Source organism: Anomaloglossus baeobatrachus, chromosome 6, assembly GCF_048569485.1.
Source record: "Anomaloglossus baeobatrachus isolate aAnoBae1 chromosome 6, aAnoBae1.hap1, whole genome shotgun sequence".
NCBI lineage: Eukaryota > Metazoa > Chordata > Amphibia > Anura > Aromobatidae > Anomaloglossus > Anomaloglossus baeobatrachus.
Window position 1 is genome coordinate 392,311,278 of NC_134358.1, and position 19,239 is coordinate 392,330,516.

Here is a 19,239-nt window from a genome sequence, read left to right on the forward strand (position 1 = left end):
TGAGAAAATGACTTTACCCCAGTTCTCAGCAATCCACTCCCTGTACCTTTTGCAGAATATCAGTCGGTCCCTGATGTTTTTTCTGGAGAGAATTGGCTTCTTTGCTGCCCTCCTTGAAACTAGGCCTTGCTCAAGCAGTCTCCGCCTCACAGTGCGTGCAGAAGCACTCACACCAGCCTGCTGCCATTGCTGAGCTAGCTCGGCACTGCTGGTAGTCCGATCCCGCAGCTGAAACAGTTTTAAGATACGGTCCTGGCGTTTGCTGGTCCTTCTTGGGCGCCCTGGAGCCTTTTTGGCAACAACGGAAGCTCTCTCCTTGAAGTTCTTGATGATGCGATAGATTGTTGACTGAGGTGCAATCTTTGTAGCTGCGATACTCTTCCCTGTTAGGCCATTTTTGTGCAGAGCAATGATGGCTGCACGTGTTTCTTTAGAGATAACCATGGTTAAGTGAAGAGAAACAATGATACCAAGCACCAGCCTCCTTTTAAAGTGTCCAGTGGTGTCATTCTTACTTAATCATGACTGATTGATCGCCAGCCCTGTCCTCATCAACACCCACATCTGTGTTAATGGAACAATCACTAAAACAATGTTAGCTGCTCCTTTTAAGGCAGGAATGCAATGATGTTGAAATGTGTTTTGGGGGTTAAAGTTCATTTTCTTAGCCAATATTGACTTTGCAAGTAATTGCTGTTAAGCTGATCACTCTTTATGACATTCTGGAGTATATGCAAATTGCCATTAGAAAAACTTAAGCAGTAGACTTTGTAAAAATTAATATTTGTAGCATTCTCAAAACGTTTGGCCATGACTGTACATATCACAGACCTCAGAACTAAGTTTGATCACAGCCATATATTAAACATCATTGACCAACAAACAACCAATAGTTAGTAACCCACAGTACAATCTTTAAAGTGCATTAGTGCCCAAAAGAAAAAAAATGGAACATAAAAAAGACACAGCAAAAAGAAAACTCACACTTAGAAAGTAACATGAATCAATCTCACCCATTTCGGATGAGTCGTATACCACATCTCCTCTAGCATTATACAGAACACCGAGTCCTCTTGTCATACCACCAGGAACTGCAATGCTGGGGCTCCTTCACTTTCTTATCTTCACTATCTTATCTACCGATGTGTTTCCTTTGTGCAATTGATCAGGGGAGTTTAAAGGCCCCGTCACACTAAGCAACATCGCTAGCAACATCGCTGGTAACGAACAACTTTTGTGACGTTGCTAGCGATGTCGCTGTGTGTGACATCCAGCAACAACCTGGCCCCTGCTGTGAGGTCGTTGGTTGTTGCTGAATGTCCTGGGCCATTTTTTAGTTGTTGCTGTCCCGCTGTGAAGCACAGATCGCTGTGTGTGACAGCGAGACAGCAACAACTAAATGTGCAGGCAGCAGGAGCCGGCTTCTGCGAAGGCTGGTAACCAATGTAAACATCGGGTAACCAAGAAGCCCTGTCCTTGGTTACCCGATATTTACCTTTGATACCAGCCTCCTTCGCTCTCACTGTCAGTGCCGGCTCCTGCTCTGTGCACATGTAGCTGCAGCACACATCGGGTTAATTAACCCGATGTGTGCTGTAACTAGGAGAGCAAGGAGCCAGCGCTAAGCAGTGTGCGCTGCTCCCTGCTCTGTGCACATTTAGCTGCAGCACACATCGGGTAATTAACCCAATGTGTGCTGTAACTAGGAGAGCAAGGAGCCAGCGCTCAGTGTGCGCTGCTCCCTGCTCTCTGCACGTGTAGCTCCGTGCAGTGGTAACCAAGGTAAATATCGGGTTGGTTACCCGATATTTACCTTAGTTACCAAGCGCAGCATCTTCCACGCGGCGCTGGGGGCTGGTCACTGGTTGCTGGTGAGCTCACCAGCAACTTGTGTAGCGACGCTCCAGCGATCCCTGCCAGGTCAGGTTGCTGGTGGGATCGCTGGAGCGTTGCAGTGTGACATCTCACCAGCAACCTCCTAGCAACTTACCAGCGATCCCTATCGTTGTTGGGATCGCTGGAAGTTGCTTAGTGTGACTGGACCTTAAGTGCAGCAGCAATCTATGCGATCCACTATTTCTCATTTTCTGACTTCCCCTGAATACCTCCAAAAATATCATTTTAATTGCTGCCATGCTGGATGTAAATGAGGTTGGTCAGCATCTGTACCTCCTCTCTGCTCCTAATTGTCATCCTCCGGCTTTGATTGATGTGGATGACAAGTCCTGCATCAACCAAATAGCAAAATAACACCTTGCACCTGCGAAGTGACATCACTCCAGTAATTTCCACTGGAAGGGAAAAAACTATTGAGTGTAAAATCTTCTGGTACATTGGAGCTTGAATGACGTCACTCAGCATTTGCGCAGTAATGTTTTATGCTCTGCCCGTAAGAATATGTTTTGCTATGTGGATGACACATGTAAAAGTGGTGAAAGTTGTTCAGTGACTCAAAAATTGGTGCCAGGTTCCCTTTGTGCTATATAGAGTGGGAATTGAAATCAATTATATATACATTCTGGGTCCTGCAGTGTGGGGACAGTTTTTGTAGCCAATCAGCAATCTGACTAACAGATGAGCTCCCAAGAAATAAATTGAACTTCCTTAAAGGGAACCTGTCAGGTCAAAAAAGCGTTCTGACCTAAAAGCAGGAGCCTGTGTGAGCTGCTAACCCCTTCCTACCCATCCCTGTGTTGTTATATTGTGTAATATGAAAGTAATAAAATAAGTTTTATTACTTTCATATGTCCTATGTAAATAGCATAGGTCTCTAGCCCCATGGGCGTCTCATCGTCCTGTGGGCATCTGCATGCTTTCCATGGTATCACGCCCCTGTGGGCGTGATACCATGGATTTACATCAGCGACGTCACCGTCGCTACTTCAGAATCTCACACGTGCGTGCGCTTACCATTCTCGCCACCTCATCCTGGTGTTTGGTGTCGGCTTCTGACACGCACTGTGCATGCTCAGAAGACTCCTGCGGTTCGGTTCATGCGCAGTGCACGTCAGTAGCCGAGAAGCAAGCGCCAGGATAAGAAGGCGATGAGAATGGTAAGCGCGCACATGAGATTCTGAAGCTGCAGAACTGACGTCGCTCATTTAAATCCATGGTATCACGCCCACAGAGGCGTGATACCATGGAAAGCATGTAGACACCCACAGGGCGATGAGGCGCCCATGGGGCTGGAGACCAATGCTATTTACATATGATGTATGAAAGTAATAAAACGTATTTTATTACTTTCATATTACACAATATAACAACACAGGGATGGGTAGGAAGGGGTTAGCAATTAGCAGCTCACACAGGCTCCTGCTTGTAGGTCAGAACGCTTTTTTGACCTGACAGGTTACCTTTAATATTGCATTTAAAATGAGTTTTGCAAATCTTACATTGTTTTTAAGAGATCTTGGGAATTAATGGCATTCCAAGATTTTAAAAATCTTTCCCAGGAATGGGAAATGTCTTAAAATAAAAAAAAATATTAAGACTTTCCCATTTAAATTAAAAATTAAAATTCTTGAAAACACTTTAAAGTAGATCCTATTGTTGGTCTGACTCGTTCACAGTAGCACTCAAGGCTAACCTCCAATTCTAAATATTTCTACTAAATCTAAGTCCTCAAGTTATATTATGTTGCAAAATGGGAAAATGCTTCTCAGTTTTTACTAAGTCATAATTCTTAAAAAAAAAAAGTAGCTGACAAAGTAGCTAAAAATGAGAATGAGCTAATTTACCATTCATAAGTCAAGAAAACCCTGTGGAAGCTGAAATGGTGATCATATTGCTGATATTAAACATGTGGTTCCCCGACAAAGGACTATCTTCATGTATGAGTAATGATAATTTGTAAAACATACTTAAATAATACAAGATAGGATATAAATCATGTACTTGTGCCATAACATACATTACTAAATAACGTGCCACAATTGTAATGATCTTCATCTTACCAGTAGAAACTGAAAACCTTTTTCTTCGAGAGCTCCTGTCCATTAACACCACTGTTTCACATGGACAGAATCCAGCACTTCTCATAAAACTAAAGTTATGTCAGTTATGTTCTAAAATACATAAAGCTGTCATAACGTTCCTGAAATGGCAGAAATGTAAATTCTCACCATGGAACAGAACCTGTTTACAGCGAAAATTGGCTAATTTATAGGTCTTTTACCACCTGTTCCTCTACTCAATGGCAAGACCGGAGGGTTTGTCAGAGATTGTGGAGCTCAGGAGAGAGCTAAAATTCTCCCTGATTATGATATTGGCTTCTGAAAGTCAGTACCTTGTGATATATTTGAGGTCAGGATACAATTTCAGATTGGCTTATTTTGAATTTTTTAAGTCTTGCATGAAAAATTGGAAGCAAACCTTTGCCAAATGTCGTTGAAGCCAAATAAATTGCTTCTAATATGTGTTGAGGATGTATCTGGTGGGCTGTTGTAATTTCCTTCTGTTAGGTTTTGGAATGCAAGCAGAGTGAAAAAAAAGTCTTATGCTCCAATTGTAAGAAGCACAACTGTCATCTGTCCTAAAATACTTAAATCATTTGCCTCACCTGTTTTATATTCTTATTTTATTTATTATACTTACATTTATGCCGCCATTATACTCAACAGTACTTTACGGACATTATTGCATATTTACTGTATAGGCCCCAATTCATCATTGCCTTTGCACATGTTTTTTGTCTAATTTTGTGTATTTTGCACCTTTTTTTTGGACCCAATTTCTTATTTTATTTTCACTTTTTTTAAGTCTATTTCATATGGGCTCACCTGTTTTTATTTTTTAACACTTTGCAGGTGAGCTTATTAGGCCATTTCTCCCTTTCCTACAAAGTATCTATCTTCCACAAACAGGGGACTAGGGATTCTCGTAAAAGTATACAGTATTTATTTTTTTTACTTATTTATATAGCACCATCGTATTTCTCACCACTTTACAGACATCTTCATCACTGTCCCATTTTGGAGTTACAATCTAAATATCCTACTAGTAGGTCTTTGCAGTAAAAAAGGAAACCAGAGTACCTGGAGGAAACCCATAGAATATCCTTGTAGATGTAAATGTAAGGGCTCATGCGCACCTTGCGTAATTACATGCATTTACGCTGCGTATTGCACTGCAGCGTAAATGCATGCATCCTGCATCCCCAGCACAATCTATGTAGATTGTGCATGAGACGTGCGCATGATGCTTTTTTGAACGCAGCGATTTGGGTGGTAAAATTTTAACTCAAATCCGTGCGTTCATAAAAGCAGCATGTCAATTATTTGTGCGCTTTGGATGCAGCTCCCACTCTGTCTATGGTGGGGGCAGCAGCCAGAGTGCATGAAATCAGCTTTTTTTCTTCTGAAACACTGCATCCATTATGCAGTGTTTCTGCAGTGCACATGTGCTGTCAAATCACTGCAGAATATTCAGCAGGTATGTGCGAACAAGCCCTTACACTTGGGATCAGAACCTAGGACCCCGTGTCGTAAACCAACAATACCAATAACTGTGCCATTATGCTGCTCTGTAACCATATCACCTTCTACCATGGATATTGCTTATTTCTTACAAAATCAGAGGCACAATCCCCATGGGATATGTCACCCCATATGCCATCCATTACCTAAAATAAAACTATAGGCATGCATAGTTATTATATAACACTGTTCCTGTATTATTAGGACTAATAATACCCAAGTACTGTTGCAAACAAAACACACACAGTCAAATTATTATGAATAATATCACTACAGGGACCAAATAATACCACCATACCATATTCACAACACTTACAACTATATAGTGAATGATATAAATAATATTACCATGCTTCTACCATACAAATATGTTTTGCTAAGACAACTAATAATAATAATACCACTATATACCAACCACAAAGTAGTGACTGAATTATATCACCAATGTGTTATTAACTATAACAAAATATTGTAAACAAGGGCAACATTACTGTGATAGTAAGTCATAAGAAGTCTTCAGTGCTCTGGTCCAACTGCCACAGAGCACAAACATGGACAACGGGTCCTGTGAATCATTTTGTTTAACCCTAGCAGATAATTTTGCAGACCATATTCATTATTACATTACAGTTATATCCAATAACTCACAGTTTATGTAAGTTTTTATTGGATTCATACTTTTTTCCATCTTTTCCAAAGACACAAATCATATGACACCTCATCTGCTCTCAACTTAAACATACTCCTCATCCCACTGATACTCTTAGGTTTGTTAGGGCACATGGCAGGAAAGGAGCGCTATATGAATTTTGCCAATTTGGCTGGAATAGATCGCTGATACCATGTCACATTTAAAGATCCCCTAACATGCCAAAACCAGCAGAAATGCCCCACAAGTGACCCCATTCTGGAAACTACACCTGTCAAGTAATTAATCTTGGGGTGTAGTGAGCAATTTTAACCCTCAGGGGATTCATTGAATTGCATGATATTGGGCTGTAAAAATAAAAAAATCACCATGTTTTCCACTAAAATGTTGCTTTGGTCCAAATATTTTAATTTTCAGAAAGAGTGATAAGAAAAAATGGACCATACAATTTATTACTGTGATGCCCCTGAACTAGTCAGCGTGTCACAGGGTACTGCACTCCTTTCCCTTTTGGTGCAGAGCTCAACCCCCCATGGTTCTGGGATACTAACCTTTGGTATTGCTCCATCAGTATTCAAATCCTAGCCACACCTCACACCACACCCTTTCAGGCACACCAGTGGGTGTTCTAGCTGGAACAGGGCCACCCGCCTAGCGGTCAGGCAGACTGGTGGGAGGGACATAGTCAGAGTTGAGTGGTAGCCCTCAGAGAGTGAGGAGCTGGAGGGAGTTGGAGCACCCTGGGAGACGCTGGCTAGGTCTGGGCCAGAAGGAGTCTGAAACCCGGTTTCAGGGTATTAGAAAGGGGTGCCAGACTTAGTTTGGGAGAACGGTCATCACCGGAAAATCTAGTAACCGAACCGGTACCGAGCACAGCGGGGTACTGGACCCTAGATCAGGGAGTAGCTTCACGCAACCTGATAGTTAACCTGTGGAGGATAGTCTCTTTATGAACTTTCTCAAAGAGCTCAGAGATTGAAGGCATCAACACAACGAGGGGGATAGGGCTTTCCAGCTTATGCGACCCACTGAGATCCTAAGTGTCAGCCATTGAGAACACAGCTCCTCTAACTAACCGTAGGGATCGGGACCCCGAAAGCTTCAGGCTGAGGGGTCACTCAGAACACTCTAAATTAGTGCATGGATGCAGGTCCAGAACCATCAGCAATACCCACGGAGACGGATTCCCGGACGAGGTCCCCCTGAAGTGGCAGTGGCAACCAGAGACTTGGTTTACTTCTGTGTCAGAGTCTGCTTGATGGTCGCACCAACATCCATGCAGCCAGAGTGAGTACGCCCATGAACATTAATCCCCTGTAAATAGCCCCCTTTCATTTTCGGGTGACCCTGAGCCCCCGGGTCCGGAGACCCTCAAGCCACGGCAACCCCGGATCCGAGCAGTCCGACTGCTGCAGGGGCGGTACATTACACAATTTCTCCTGAGTTTGCCAATACCGTAAAAACTACATTTGAGGCACTTTTGAGGCACAGTGCAAAGCTCTGAAAAGAAGGTGTGCCATATTGTAGATCAGATTTAGTTTGAATAGTTTGGGAATGATATGTTGCATTGGCAGAGCATCTGACATGCCAGAAAAGTAGGCCCCCTCATAAGTAATACATAATTTTACAAAGTACATCCTTCAATGAATTAATCTAGGAGTGCAGAGAGCAAATTTGAAGTTACAGGTATTCAACAAAATTTTGTACCACTGGGTGGTGAGCACAGAATAATTATATTTTTTTTTTACTAAACTGTTTTAGCCCCAAGTTTTTAATTTTTATAAGGGCTAATAAGAAAAAAATTAACCATATAGTTTGAGTGCGTCAATACTCTTCATGTAATCAGAAACTACTTTTTAGGCACAGTACAAAGCTGAGAAGGCAAGGAGGACTTCAGTATTTGCTGGAATAGTTTGTGAGCACCATGTCACATTGGTAAGGCCGCTGAAGTACCAGAACAGCAGAAATCCTTCACAACTGACCCCATTATACAAACTGCACCCCTCAATGAAGTTATCTAGGGGTGCTGTGAACATATTGACATCAAAGTCGTATCACAAAATTTTATATTATTTGGCGCTGAAGAAAAAATAATTACCGTACATTTTTACCACTAAAGTGTAGTTTTAACCCCAGATTTCAAATTTTCACAAGGGTATTATGTAAAAAAGGCCATATAATTTGTTACATAATTTCTCCTGAACTTATCAATACCGCCTTACATGTGACTGTACAATACTGTTTAGCTGCACCACAGCGCTCCAAAGGGAAGCCCCTAAGTACCAGAACAGCAGAAACCCCCTCAAGTGACCACATTGGAAATTACACCCCTCTGGGAATTCATCTAGAGGTGTATTGACAATATTTTTCTCTGGAAAACACCCGTAGAGTCAAAAACTGAATGTTGCAAAATTGCAAAATTAAAACTTGCCACTAAGCTACTGTAATGCCCAGTACATTTTAGTTTTCATACATTGTGCCCAGCTTGTGACATTCTCCCCTTAAATTTATCAAGCCGTCCTCACTACAATAATGCCAAACATGTGGATATTAACTGTAGTTTAGGTACATTACAGTAAATTGCCTAGACAGGACTTTTTCCTTGTTTTTTATTCTTTTTTTTTTTTTTAAGAAAATCACAAACAATTGAAAGTTTTGGGGCTCCATCCATAGGCTTAGAGCAGCCACCATTGATAGACACCTCTTCATTACTAGCACTAGGGCTTGATGTCAGCTGTGTTTTGGGATAATTCCCAACTGACATCAACCCCAAATACAATTACCGCAATTGCCATTGAACCAAGGCCATCAGGAAGAGCCAAGGTGAAGCGCCAGAATGGGCTCATCTCATATGATACGTTACATCTGGGTTGGTGGAGGACGAGTATTTTTAGGCTGAGAAGGCCCAATAACCATATTTATTTATTTGGCTGATAGCTGTACAAATCTATCTATCTCTCTATCTATCTATCTACCTATTAGCTATCTCTCTATTATCTTTGCACATCTTTAACCCCATAGCGACGGCCTAACGTCTCAAGATGTCGGAAAAACAGGGTACTTATTCTGTCTTGAGACGTCAGGCCGGAAAAAGCTTGTAGCGCCCCCCAGTGACGAAAAATCTCGGGGGTTTCAGCTACCAGAGGTAGCTGAGACCCCCAAGATTATGAATCGGGGGTTTTTTTTTTGGACCCCGATAATGTGATCGCCGGTATACACCGTATACCGGCGTACACATAAAAAAAAAAATGGCAAATAATACTGATTTCTTTCTCATCGGACATGATCAAACATGTCCGATGAGAAAGAAATATAATCCTTTAGTGCCCCCAAAGCCCCCGGTACCGGAGAAATCAACCCCCCCCCCACCGGATATCCAAAATGGCGCCGACGCGCGCCGAAAACTGCCGCCGCCGGCTCTGCATTCATTTCCCTCTGATCTGAAATGATCAAACATTTCAGATCGGAGGGAAATGTCCTCCCCCTGACCCCTCCTCCGGTGCACCGGAGATCTCTGGTCCCCGGAGCCCCCTCCGGTTCTCCAGAGCACTCCCCCTTCCCCCCTCCGGAGCATGCAGGATGTCGGCGTGCAGCGCGCGGCCGCATTCATCCTGCTCTTTCTGCCGCATGTGACACGTCACATGCGGCAGAAAGGTGTCCCCAGGTCCCGCCGTCACCCCCCGTCACTCCCCCCCCAGCCCCCGGTCTTACGTTACCTGGCGGCTGTTGCTGCTCCGTCCCCGCGATCACTCCCTCTGGAAAGCTGGCGGCGCATGCGCAGACAGTGGCTGTCAGCTGGATCCCTGCAAGCAGGGACGCTGACGTCGCTGCTGCACAGGCTGCTCCACTGTGGACCGGGGGAGAGTGAGTGCAGTAATCTGCAGCCACACTCCTCACATGGAGAGACTGCTGTTCCAGAAAATGGGGAGTACGTTCTGTGAGCGTACCCCTCATATTCTGGAATGAGGTTACTGCAGGTCACTCTGCCCTAGGTTGGACCGGGGCAGTGTGAGTGCAGTATTCTCAGATTACTGCACCCACACTGCTCATGGAGAGCTTGCTCTTCCAGAAAATGGGGGATACGTTCCCTGAACGTGCCCCCCATATTCTAGAAGGTCCAGAGTCGCCAAGGGACCTCCAAAATGGATTGCAGCGACCGAAATTTATTTATTTTCAATAAATTGGTGAAAAAGGAATGTTTCGGGGAGTTTTTTTTCAAATAATTTTTTTTTTGTCTTTATTTTTTTCTATTACTGACTGAGTTAGTGATGTCGGGTATCTGTTTAGATGCCGTGACATCACTAACCCCAGGGCTTGATGCCAGGTGACATTACAGCTGGTATCAACCCCGTATATTACCCCGTTTGCCACCGCACCAGGGCACGGGATGAGCTGGAGCGAAGCGCCAGGATTGGCGCATCTAATGGATGCGCCACTTCTGGGGCGGCTGCGGCCTGCTATTTTTAGGCTGGGAAGAGTCCAATGATTATGGCTCTTCCCACCCTGAGAATACCAGACCCCAGCTGTCCGCTTCACCTTGGCTGGTGATCTAATTTGGGGGGGACTCCACGTTTGTTTTTTTTTGTTTTTTTTTAAAATAACGCCTGGGGAGCCCTCCAAATTGATCACCAGCCAAGGTGAAGCTGTCAGCTGTGGTTTGCAGGCTACAGCTGTCTGCTTTACCCTAGCTGGCTATCAAAAATAGGGGGGACCCCACGTCGTTTATTTTAATTATTAATTTTTTGGGGGGCTAAATACAAGGCTAGGCACCCTTTAGTGCCACATGAAAGGCACTAAAGGGCGCCAGGTTAGAATATGCAGGGGGTGGGACGTTATATATGTTTGACATCTATCCATTCATCCATTGTAGCATTTTACGCTGTGTGCCCACAATCAGGGTTTGCAGCGTTTTGGGCGCAGAGTGTTTTCCCTGCGTCCATAACGCTGCGTTGTGCAGTAGAAGCACAGTGGAAGAATTTTTAGAAATCCCATGCCCACTGTGCTTCTTTTCTCCGCAGCATAAACCGACCTGTGGTGCAGCTTCCCGAGCCTCCGCATGTCAATTTATGCTGCGGAGACAAGAGTGTTGTCTGCAGGTAGCATAGAGCTCCACAGCAGCCTGAACCCAAATCGTGGGCATGGGCAGCTGCGTTCTCCCGTGGACAACACTCACATCTCTGCAGGAAGGCTGACACTGTGTACTAGACGCCGTGTCGCTGGATCATGGCCACATAGCCTAAAAGCGAGAAATTTGTTGCTACAGCAACATTTTTGTGAAGTACCTGTGGATTCAAAATGCTTACTATACTCCTGAATAAAATCCAGTTTCCAAAATGGGGTCACTTGTGGGGGGTTTCTGCTGTATAGGTACCCAAGAGGTCCTGCTAATGTGACATTGTGCCCGCAATTTATTTCAACTTTTCCAGAATTCAAATGGTGCTCCTTCCATTCCAAGCCCTCCCATTTGTCCAAACAGAGGTTTTTGGCCACATGTGGGGTATCCCTGTGCTCATAAGACATTGGATAACAACCTGTGGGGTCCATGGTTTGTTGTTGCCTCTTGAAAAAGTAAGAAATATGATGCTAAAGCAACATTTTTGTGAAAAAAATGAAAATTTTCAATATGGCAACCTAAGCTTATCAAATTCTGTGAAGTACTCTTGGATTCAAACTGCTCACTATACACCTAGATAAAAGCCTTGAGGTGTCTTGTTTCCAGAATGGGGTCACTTGTGGGAAACCTCCACTGTTTAGGCACCTTAGGGGCTTTCCAAATGCAACATAGCGTCCGCTAATGATTCCAGCCAATTGTGCAGTCAAATGGCGCTCCTTCCCTTCCGAGCCCTGCTGTGCACCCAAACAGTTGATTTTCATCACACATAAGGTATCAGCATACTCAGGAGAAATTGCACAATAAATTTTATGCTGAATTTTTTCCTTTTACACTTGTAAAAAAAAAAGCTACCTGGTTGAAGTAACAATTTTGTGGTAAAAATGTATTTTTTTTTTCACAGCTCAACATTATAAACTTCTGTGAAGTACCTGAGGGTTCAGGGTACTCACCAAACATCTAGATAAATTCCTTCAGGGGTCTATTTTCCAAAATGTGGCCACATGTTTAGGAGCTTCACTGTATAGACACCTCAGGGGCTCTCCTAATGCAACATAGCGTCCGCTATTGATTCCAGACAATTTTGCAGTCAAATGGCGCTCCTTCCCTTCCGAGCCCTGCCATGCGCCCAAACAGTTGATTTCCACCACATATAAGGTATCGCCAAACTCAGGAGAAATTGCACAATAAATTTCATGGTGATTTTTTTCCTGTTACCCTTGTGAAAAAAAAAGCTACCTGGTTGAAATAACAATTTTGTGGTAAAATTTTATTTTTTATTTTCATGGCTCAACGTTATAAAATTCTGTGACGCACCTGGGGGTTCAGGGTACTCACCAAACATCTAGATAAATTCCTTGAGGGGCCTAGTTTCCAAAATGGGGTCACTTGTGTGGGGTTTCTGCTGTTTAGGTACCTTAGGGGACCTCCAAATGCGACATGGTGCCCGCAATCTTTTTCAGCCAAATTTCCTTTCCAAAATTCAAATATTGCTCCTTTCGTTCCAAGCCCTCCCATTTGTCCAAACAAAGGTTTCAGACCACATGTGAGTACCACCGCGCTCATAAAAAAGTGGTTAACAAACCTTGAGGTCAAATTTTTGGAATTACCTCTTGAAAAAGTGAGAAAATTGATGCTAAAGCAACATTTTTGAGAAAATTATTAAAATTTTCAATATGACAACGTAACGTTAACAAAATCTGTGAAGTATCTGTGGATCTAAAATGCTCACTAAACCCCTAGATAGAAGCCTTGAGGGGTCTAGTTTCCAAAATGGCGCCACTTGTGAGGGGTTTCTTCTGTTTAGGTACCTGTAAATGCAACATGGTGCCCGCAATCTATTTCAGCCAAATTTGCTTTCCAAAATTCAAATATTGCTCTTTCTGTTCCGAGCCCTCCCATTTGTCCAAACAGAGGTTTCTGACCACATGTGGGGTATCGGCACGCTCATAAGAAAGTGGGGAACAAGTTTTGTGGTCCATTTTGTTGTGTTATTTCTTCTAAAAGTGAATAAATTTGGGTTAGAGCAACATTTTTAGGTAAAATTTAATTTTTGCTTTTTTTCATTCCACATTGCTTTTGTTCATGTGAAGCACCTGAAGGGTTAATAAACTTCTTGAATGTGGTTTTGAGTACTTTGGGGGTGCAGTTTTTAGAATGGTGTCACTTTTGGGTATTTTCTGTCATCTAGGCCTATTGAAGTCACTTCAAATGTGATGTGGTCCCTAAAAAAATGGTTTTGTAAATTTTGATGTAAAAATGAGAAATCACTGATAAACTTTGAACTCTTCTAACTTCCTAACAAAAAAAAATTTTGTTTCCAAAATTGTGCTGATGTAAAGTAGACATGTGGGAAATGTTATTTATTAACTATTTTGTGTCACAGAAATCTCTGGTTTAACGGTATAAAAATTCAAAAGTTGAAAATTGCTAACTTTTCAAAATTTTGGCCAAAATTCAATTTTTTTCATAAATAAACGCAAAAAAATATTGTCCTATATTTGGTACTAACATGAAGTCCAATATGTGACGAAAAAACAATCTCAAAATCACCAGGATCCGTTGAAGCGTTCCAGAGTTATAACCTCATGAAGTGACACTGGTCAGAAGTACAAAATTTGGTCTGGTCATTAAGGTGAAAATTAGCTCCGTCACTAAGGGGTTAACACATATAAATCTTTAATTTCTTGAATGCATTTCATGTTGTTCTGTGTCACACTGATGGCACTAGGATGTCACATAGATGACATCCATGTACTGTACATGTTTTTCATGGACCCGTAGACTTCTATTTGCCCTTGTCTTCTGTGCTGATACTAAAAAATGAATATGTCTTTAGTGTGTATAACATAGTCTGTGTGAAGACATGGAAGTGTGAAAATCAGCACATTTGAATTTGAGTAAGTCTGTGAACGTGTCTCTAGTACATTTGAAAATGGACTCCACATGTCCTGGAAATACGAAAGTGTTTTCGCTACATTTTTTATTTATTTTTTTTATGGCAATACCAAATGTGTTTACTTTTTTGTTTAGCTTTGTTCTTACATAAAAGTATTATTTTTTTTTACTAAGTCCTTATATGAGATGTTAACTTTTATTACTTTGATCACTGGTATAATATATTTCAATGCACAGGGGTGCACTGACAGAAGGCTCTTACCATGATCATGTCTAGGGGTTCCAGTCGGGTGGGAGAGGGAGGACACTTGATTTTACACCACTAAGAGGGTTGACATAAATGTTACACTGTATAAAAGTATCGTATATAAAAGAGAATTCTAAAAGTTTGTTAACACAAAAAATCTATGATATCTACAATTCACAGATTTAATATTTACTGGTTAAAAATTGTCAACTATAGTGTTGGGATCTTCATCAGGCCAACCACATAAATTGACTATGGAAGTAAAATTGAGGAAAGTAGTAGATAAAAAATGGAACTGCTTACCAGAGGGCACAAACGGATTCTTAATTATAATTTATTGCGAATATATCATATTCATTGATCACATCACAGTTATTATAAAAATATGTAAACTATATAATATATACTGCCCTTGACTAGACAGGACGCAATGTGGTGTCTGAATAGGGATGGTATTTTTATATAAACTATGGTATAATCAATGGAAATTAGATATTGTTAATTGTAATTACGCATTTTCTGGTGTGCAGTTTCTTTTTTTATTATCTTCCACAGTTTGATTGTCATAGAATACAGAATATAAAAAGATTAACTATTTCTAAAAAAAAAAATCATGGAACACAAGCATGTGATTCTACTCAATAATATTAAATACTTTACACATTTTGTATAATACAGCAATGATCACACCTGCTAACGGGAAAAAAGAGAGGCTGAAGTGGGATAGCCTTTTATTTGTGGTTCCATTACCAACCTAGCCACTCCTCTTTGGTTTAGTACCAGGCCAAAGTGTATATTTTTGCCAACCCTTACTATTGAAATAAGAGCCACTTTATGGTCTTATTTGGAACTAACATGGTGTTGAAACGTGTTGCCAATTTTTCACTATTAAAAAGTAACCTTTATTCTACATCTGGTCTTCTGGATGTATATTATCAGCTTCACCTTTTATATTGTGTGACTACAATCCCGGATTTTGTCCTTTTTTCTCTTTTTGGAAAATTGATTTATTCAAATATGATATTTTCCTCCTTCTCATTCAAAACATTGACCTTGATGGATATCCTCTGAGCCCATTATTTAACTCCACCACATAGAAATCTAGACATTAGGAAAATATGTTATATTTAAAGGATAATGAAAAACATTGACCTTGGTGTCCTTTATGACAGTCTAGAGAACAAACCTTTAGTTGTTAATCTCCCCACTAATGTTTGGCCTCAAGTGCTTTACAGATCCATCAGCTCTACATGGTAAGATCAAGGCAGTTATTCTGTGTTTTACAAATTCTGAAAAGGAGTCTAATCTTGTAATAACAAACATGGCAAGAGACTACAATCTATCCAAATGTAAAGCCACTACCTCATAGTGGTAATAGATTGCAGTTATCCGTTATCCATATGGAAATGTGCATAACAAAAGTTATTTCTTATGGCCTTGACTGAGTTTATTTATTCATAGACGGAATGGAGACTCTGCCTGGCCCTTCATTCTCTGTTAAACCTATCGTGTTTATAGAGAACATAGCATTCCCAGAGTCATAAACAAGAGTGAGTCTTATTTAGACTAGGATTGTCCCAATAGCGCAAGTGTTTATTGTGGTAGAGTATGGAGGTGTCATCTTAATTTGTTTCAGGTCAGTCATGGTCAGCACTCACAGATGTAACCTATCTCCAAAAGATAGTTTTCATAACCCATTAACAGAACTTGCAGTTGAAATAAGAAATACTTATATACGAAGCAGACTGTACGTAATTCAGATAAGCATTTTCTCCACTCTTCTAAGAGAACTTCTAATGACTGGGGGTTCTGATTATTAACTCTTGGTTCCATCAACATCTGGTCTTTCTCAACTTTGCCTTCAACTTTCGCACCTCGTTTTTCACCATTTCAATGAAAGTTCAATGTTGATTCATGACAGGTTTATGAGGGCTTTTGCAGGGACTTCATGTATTACATTTAGGTAGTTGTGGAAATACTGCTACCCTTGGTAGAGGTTCAAGCTCTTCTAAATTAGTGACATTAGAAATTTCTCATGTGTTTCTCATTATCCATTCTAGACTGGTTACTTGACTTTTGTTAACATACAAGTCAGCGTGGAATACTTTATGATGTCATACCACACACTGCTATAGTGTAAAATGTGATTAAACTCCAGTCAAACTCTAGTTACACTGCACAAAAGATGAAAGTTGTTTCTAAGCAGCCATTTCTTCTTTGTGTTGTGGTGTGTACTATTTCCATACATTAAATTCATTTTCTTGATACCTTATACAAGGTCATTTTTACACCAATTGGTATTTAATGCTGTCAGCTATTTAATGCTACCCACCCCAAACCATGGGCAGTATGAAATCTAGACAGCTTTCTTCACTAGAGTCACAGCTTGCACGACATGCCAGAGATCCTCTCTGTCCAGCTCCCCTTGATTGATTGGTCACTCTGTGTATTGGGGACACATGCCAATCAAGTCACATTGAAGGAAACTGCCGGATAAAGTCTTCTCCCTGTCTGCAGACTCTCTCTGTGCTTTGCACATTTTTCAAGCTATCTTTTCTCTGAAACTATATAGAATGTCAAAATAAAACATAGGGTTCTTTAATTAGAGAATCTGTATGTATTTCGGATTTGCAATGTGTGCAGCATGACGTTACTGAACTTTTTCTCTTTTTACTTTTAATATAAAAAAATAGTTTTCATAGGGTTCGCTATGCTTTTAGTATTGTTTTCAGCATCCATTTAAATGTAAAACAAGGTAGGACCCTGCTTCACCAACTAGGTGCTCTGGAGAAAAATAGTAATAAGTAGGGAAGAACTCCGGCACTCTCAATTACCCCAGTAAAAGACTCAAGCGTATATAGTGATCAAAATGATTTTTTTATTCAGAGGCAAAAAAGTCCATAAACATACGTTTCGACCTAATTCGGTCTTCTTCTGAAAGGACTTATCCTATGTGCAGCTGGAGATGCAAGGTAAAACTATGGTCCTCCTGTATGAGATCCTCCTATATGGATCCACTGTATCAAATAGACCTGTTATGTCGAAGAAACTCTATGAGGGTTTTATTAATTTTACTCTAGTTATTTCTATCGGACGTCCTAATGGCCTCGCAGGGAAATGACTTCATCAAGTCTTTAAGTCAATCGGCTTTTTGCCACGGTATCGCTATAGATGTAAAATTTAATGATCTATGAAATCATTCAGTGATATATATTCTCAGAATGCCATCCTATACTTAGCCAAAACCGGATGCCTGAGATGAGGTCGGATCTAGACAATTATAGACAAAAGAAGAAATCCCTCACGGTTATATCGCAGGGTAAACAAATGTGTGTAGGGAAACGCTCCGTGGGTAGCGTTTCCCTACACACATTTGTTTACCCTGCGATATAACCGTGAGGGATTTCTTCTTTTGTCTATAATTGTCTAGATCCGACCTCATCTCAGGCATCCGGTTTTGGCTAAGTATAGGATGGCATTCTGAGAATATATATCACTGAATGATTTCATAGATCATTAATTTTTACATCTATAGCGATACCGTGGCGAAAAGCCGATTGACTTAAAGACTTGATGAAGTCATTTCCCTGCGAGGCCATTAGGACGTCCGATAGAAATAACTAGAGTAAAATTAATAAAACCCTCATAGAGTTTCTTCGACATAACAGGTCTATTTGATACAGTGGATCCATATAGGAGGATCTCATACAGGAGGACCATAGTTTTACCTTGCATCTCCAGCTGCACATAGGATAAGTCCTTTCAGAAGAAGACCGAATTAGGTCGAAACGTTTGTTTATGGACTTTTTTGCCTCTGAATAAAAAAATCATTTTGATCACTATATACGCTTGAGTCTTTTACTGGGGTAATTGAGAGTGCCGGAGTTCTTCCCTATCCATTTAAATGTAGGCTAGTGATGAGCGAGCACTAACATGTTCGGAAATCATAACTAGTGAGGAGTGAGCACTAACATGCTTGGGTGCTCGGGAATTGTAACAAGCATTTGGATGCTCGAATGGGCTCGACTCGTTTACCAAGTATAGTGGAAGTCTCTGAGGAACCCGAGTATTTTTCAGAAGATCTTCTTGAGTTCCTCATAGACTCATTATACTCGGTAAATGAGTTGAGCCCATCGGAGCTACAAAATGCTTGTTACGATTCCTGTGCTCCCAAGTAGTGCTTGCTCATCATTAATGAAGACACATTTACCAACTTTAGTAGAAACACAGATTCCTGGACTTTATATTGTGTCATGATTTTCATTTTATTAAACCTAATAGGATGAAAATGCCAATCTGCAAGAGCACACTGTCCCCTGTTAAGCAGTAGCTTGACAGCAGTACATTCCTGGAGATAATCTTGAAAATACTCCTTTACATTTTTTCATAAGTAATCTCTTAACTATGTTATTTTCAATTTTTTTTATGTGAACACCATAAAAATTTGAATTATTTTCTTAAACATGAAGAGTTTTGACCATCATGTATTGATTTTTTTCTTACTACAATATTAAACATTGTATTGACAGAGACTCTTACACTGTAATCCCCTTCATGAAAATCCATAAAAATTAGTATTAGTAATAATGGTACTAAACATAATATATGTTTACGTTTGGCATCCCATGTAGCTTGTATGACCTTAATGAGAACCTGTTGGCATGATTTTATAATCTACACTAAAGATATTGCTATAATGATGCTGTAATTCTGATTACATTGATACCTTTTGTGAAGAAACCTTTTTGTGATTTTTCTTTAATCAGCATTTGAAGTTTTCTGCTATTCGGATTTCGGTGATTTTCCACATCTTCTCTTTCTGTGATTTCCCAAACCCTCTACCAGCATTCAGTCTGTT

The 19,239-nt window shown here is 40.8% G+C and overlaps 1 protein-coding gene across 1 annotated transcript in view; it reads left to right on the forward strand.

Moving 5' to 3' along the window:
- The window catches only part of BMPER (BMP binding endothelial regulator), a 492,868-nt gene that overhangs the window by 235,062 nt on the left and 238,567 nt on the right, over nucleotides 1-19,239 (forward strand). The gene's annotated exons all lie outside the window — the stretch shown is intronic.